At 27.4% G+C, this 5,946-nt stretch overlaps 1 pseudogene; it reads left to right on the top strand.

Annotated features, from left to right (window-relative positions):
• Positions 1 to 1,800: 1,800 nt before the first annotated feature.
• LOC145268581 (5S ribosomal RNA) lies at positions 1,801 to 1,917 on the top strand (annotated as a pseudogene).
• Positions 1,918 to 5,946: the final 4,029 nt, after the last annotated feature.

The following is a 5,946-nucleotide window of genomic DNA, read 5'->3' on the forward strand; positions in this document are numbered from 1 at the left end:
AAAATTTTGTTTTAAACTTGGAGGCTATCGTTATGAGACAATTGGTGAGATGAACGAAGCTGTTACAAGGGTCATTGACAAGCTCACACAAGGGGAATTCCATGGTGCCTTCCAGAAACTGTTGACACGCTCACACAAGAGAACTTCCATGGCGCCTTCCAAAAATTGTTGGAACGATATATAAAGTACATTGCAACCGGGGGAGTTTACTTCGAAGAGAACTAGAGTTTCATGTGTGTGCTATAAATAAAAGTACATATACGAAAAGAACCTGGAATCTTACTGAAAGCACGTTGTTTATATATATATATATATATATATATATATATATATATATATATCAGAGCAACAAAATAGTGATCAAAATAAAATATTTAGACAAATAAAGCAGTTACCTGCAATCCGTATTCTTTCATGCCATATCAAATCAATCAAATTAATCGATAGATTAAGTCGAAAACTACATAAAATAATCAGTATAAAATGTATATAAACATAAAAAATAATACATATTACAAAAAGAAATAATTAGACATTTTATTTTCTATATTTCTAGAATGAAACTTTAAAAAATATTACAAAATACTATTATAAAGTAATCGAAAATATAAACAAACAAAATTATAAATAACCAACCATAAACATATGTTTCTTGGCCAAATACTAACAGCACAGGAGGACCTTTTAATTAACGTAAATAGATTTAGTAAAATAAATAATTTGAGTAGAAAACTAGGTCCCATATCTGGAATGTTTTCTTCTTCTTCTTCTTCTTCTTCTTCTTCTTCTTCTTCTTCTTCTTTAGAAAGGTGATATTCGATCAATACTACTGTGAAACCATGCGATAAAATATGATTTTATTTTTAAAACAGTGTTTCACGGTTATCTCTACAAAGATATTAGGACGAGCGCGAATTTCTGGAAGCAAAATAAAACAAGGATAGCAAGACATTAATTGTTGTAGAAGCAAGAGAGTTTTCCAACAATTGACTTGATACTAAAGTGTTTTTTTTTTTCATATAGTACTAAAGTTTGAAGAAATTCTAATATCATAATCATATATATATATATATATATATATATATATATATATATATATAAAATTAAATAATAATTATTCATTTACACCCACAGACACGAGGGTATCATGCTTACGCAATCACCAGTGTTCGGTAACAATCCCTGTCGGTCATGATATTAGAACCCAGCCTCGAAACCACCTTTTGCTTTGTCTACTTCCACTCTACCTCGGGGCCATAAAACAACTGCCACAAGCACAAAGGGAATTACGAACTGTAAAAAGTCGAATTCAGGCGAATACATTAGATAATCAATAGTGCCGCACAAGCGGAAGTCGTGTACATTGTATAGACGCTAGTTAACTTCCTTTTAGTTATTTTTCCGCCGACACTGCCCATCCTTAAGTATTCTTAAAGGGGCTTGCTAATTATAATTGAATAATATATAATTACAAAGATTAATATAAATGTTATCTTCTATGTTGGAACCTATCAAGATAATCAAAAATTCGGTCCACTTGGTAGAACAATTAAAGCAGTATTTGGATTTTATATATATATTATATATATATATATATATATATATATATATATATATATATATTTGTGTGTGTGTGTGTGTGTGTGTGTGTGATATGGCATAATCGCAAAATATACATAATGCATATATATATATATATATATATATATATATATATATATATATATATATATATATATATATATATATATATATATATATATATATATATAAGCATACGGTATAATATACATATATATGTAATACGGCATAATCGCGTTGACACACTGGTTCTCGTCAGATCATCGAAGTTAAGCAACGTTGTGCCTGGTTAGTACCAGATGGGTGACCATTTGGGAATTGTAGGCGCTGTATGAGCTCTCTGCTTATCTCGGGATTTGTTTCCAGTCGTCCTGTACATATACTTCACTTGCCACTGGTATTTAACAATGCCGACTCAGGAGAGGTGTGGTTGGAGATTGCGCACCTTCCGCCACACAAAAAATTTTACGCAGAGGCATCCGTTCGTGGGTATCCATAGTCTGTTAAAGACTAAAGGAGCCCTTGTTATATATATATATATATATATATATATATATATATATATATATATATGTGTGTGTGTGTGTGTGTGTGTGTGTGTGTGCGCATTGGTATGACACTAATTTTCAACAACAAAAAATATAAAACAAGTAAAAATGAAGGAAGGATCAGGTTTAAATTGCAAATAATCATGTTTTATGTTACTCTCGATAAAATTTTAAGGTTGCAGAAAAACAAAATCTTTTTTTAAAAATTAGCATAATGTAATGGCGGAAGCGAATTTCGATATAAATGTAAAAATGGATGCGTAAGTACAGAAAAAAATGTCACGTTTGAGCAGACAACAGCTAAAATGATTAGTTTCTTATTGATATGGAAGCTGCAAACTGACAAAATTTCCTTTATTAATTATTTTGAATATCGTAATTTGTAGCCCGACAAAAAGTAATATTTAAATTATTTTATTAAATTCCTCCTTATTCTAGGAAATATCAATTTTCAATTCCTAAAACGGAGCGTTTTTTACAATATTAACTGAATCCTTAAATTAACTTTCGGAAACATATTTTCAATTCCAAATTTTTGTATGAACTTATAAACTAAAAGTTACATTTTTATTTAATTTTAACAAATAGTAAAACATGCCGAGCACAAAGAAATTTGATTAACTAATTAAAAAAATTAATTAATTAATACATGCCATGCACAAAGAAATTTTATTGATAATGAATGAATGAAATAAAACTCATAATTGTTCCAGTTACTTCGTTTAGAAATTATATTTTTGTTCTGATAAAAAACGAGTAACATTACGTTTTTTTTATCAGCGAAGTACGAAAATATTACTGCGCCATTGGCATCCGTAGAAATAATTATTTATGTTCGATTTTTAAATATATATTCTTGATTATTCACTATTAAAAAATGGCATCGATACAAAAAATTATTTATTTACAGTAAGATTGTCTATTAATTCATAACTAGTTTTAAGACCGAATCTTCCACATTTTTTCACAAATCGTGAAAAGTGCAATCATTAAAAAAAGAAAGAATTTTGGAAATCGTTTGACATTACGCAGTTAAAAACTGTTAAATGTAAGGAATAAATAATTTTTTAAATTGCGTAAAACTTAAATAATTTGAATTTGCTTTCCAACTTCTTTTTTTTTTCTAAAAAAATCAACAAAATTGTATAAATCGACAAGGTTTGTAACCCAAAATAAAAAGTAATTTATTTCATCATCCCAGTATAATTTAATAGGTAAACAAACTAAAATGTAAATCCCCCAAAAAATCTTTTGATAAAATCACGTTATAGAGAAGAGGAGAATATAAGAAATGTTTTCTACATTATATCAGTTTATATATAGTTCAGCCATTTTTTTTTAAATAAGTCAGTAAACAATTAACGAAATTGATCAATTATTTGCTTTCGAGGTAATTTTCAAAATTGCATTGTTTTCATTGTTTATGCCAAAATATATAGAAATAAAATGTGATTCCAATTTTCCCGTTTTTTGTTTTTTTTTGTTTTTAGCTTTGGGGGAAGTTTTGGAAAATTCACGTTTTATGAAGTGCAAAAAGAATATATATGAGATATATCCAGAATCTTTCTTGTTGAGAATACTGCAAAATTAACAATAAATTGATTTTATTTTACAAGTTTTTATTGTGGTTGAAATGTCTGCTTTCATTATGGTCATACTATATATATATATATATATATATATATATATATATATATATATATATATATATATATAAATAAATATATATATAAAGAAATATATATATATATAAAGAAATATATATAACGATATATGTATATAAAGAAATATATATATATATACAAAGAAATATATATATATATATATATATAAAGAAATATATATATAAAGAAATATATATATATAAAGAAATATATATATATATATATATAAAGAAATATATATATATGTGTATATATATATATAAAGAATATATATATATATGTGTATATATAAAGAAATATATATATATGTAAAGAAATATATATATATGAAAAAATGAATGAAAACAGATAAAAAAGAAAAAATGTTGTGTGAAAAAATGAAAATAACTAAAGAACGGGGAAAATATTGTGTAAACCAAAAACATAAATAGAATATTGTGTAAACGAATGAATGAAAATAAACAAGACAGACGAAAACATTGTGTGAAAAAAATGAATAAAATAAAAAAAACAAGGAAATATTGTGCGAAAAATGAAAAAGAATAAAGAAAGGAAATATTTTGTGTAAAAATGAATGAAATAAAATTCATATTGTATGAAAAAATGAATAAAAAATGATGAAAGAAGAAAATATTGCGCGAAAAAAATAAAACGTAATAAAGAACAAAAATATTGTGTAAAAAATGAAAAGAAATTAAAAAAGGAAATATTCTATGACAGAATGAATGAAAACAAATAAAGAAAGACGAACTAATCTGTGAAAAAATGAATGAAATAAAAAATACGAAAATATTGTGTAAACAGAAAAAAAATAAAGCCAGTTTGTGAAAGAATTAAGAAACAAGAAAAAAGAAGAAACTATTGTGTGAAAAAATGATTGTAAAAAACTAAAATACTATATCAATTAGAGAGAAAGAAAATAATAATAATAATAATAATAATAATAATAATAATAATAATAATAATAATGATAATAATAATAATAATAATAATAATAATAATAATAATAATAATAATAATGACTGCTAAAATATTAAGGAACCCCCTAGAATGCGGAGACACATGAGCCACATGATCGGGCTAGACAAACTGCTGCAGAAGTTAGACATGAAAAGCCGCCACATAGAACCAAGAACATTAAACCTACATATCTATAAGTTCTCTATCCCCTACTCCATCCCCTCCCATTGCTCCCCCCCCAAAAAAAATTAAATAATGATACTAAATATCTGAGAAAGGTTAAGGAGAATGGAAAAACCGAGGAGAGAACACTGACCAGACCTCCGCTGGACACGTGCGAAGAACTGGGACCTTGGTGAGGCTTACTACCACTCAAATTCCAGCGGAGACCAATGGGCGCTGCTAGCGAGAAATCAATGGTAAGCGGCTGTTCCGATAACGCAATTCACTTACAAATATTACAGTAACAGGTTGCGAGTACTGGAAACCTAGCGAGACTTGTTGTCACTCAGCTTTAAGGGAACATCACAGGTTGTTTTCAAGGAGAGATCTTTGACGAGCCGTGAAAGCTCCTTGTGAGACAATAATAATAATAGTAGTAGTAGTAGTAGTAGTAGTAGTAGTAGTAGTAGTAGTAGTAGTAGTAGTAGTAGTAGTCTATAAGATATATAAGAAATTAAAATAAAATTATACCAGGATAGAAAGAAATGAACTGAATAAAAAACGGGTGATAACTTTAAAAGATGGAAAGAAAAACAAAAAAATGTAGACGAATGAATAAGCGCAAAAGAGTGAAAAAAGATAATTCAAAGAAAAAAAGAAAGAAACAATTAAATGGATAACGAAAGAAAGACAATAAGAAAGAGTTGGTGGAAACAATGATAAAATGAAGAAAGAGACTTATTAAAGGAGAAGAAAAATAAATGGAAACATAAAAAGGAGAGAAATTGGTGTCCGAAAAAGATTAATTATTAGTTGTGTGCAATAAATCGGCAAAGCGCGAAAGCGAACTTGATAGTAAGAAAAATAGAGACATGCAGAAACAAGGGCGACGATAAAAATACTGGCGGCAAAAAAGAAAGGGTACTCGGTCAAAGACATGAAAAAGAAACACAGAGTGAGATACACACATACATACATACATACATACATACATACATACATACATACACATACATACATACATAATACAT

This window comes from Euprymna scolopes, chromosome 43, assembly GCF_053919585.1.
Source record: "Euprymna scolopes isolate OS-2025 chromosome 43, ASM5391958v1, whole genome shotgun sequence".
NCBI classification, from domain to species: Eukaryota; Metazoa; Mollusca; class Cephalopoda; order Sepiida; family Sepiolidae; genus Euprymna; species Euprymna scolopes.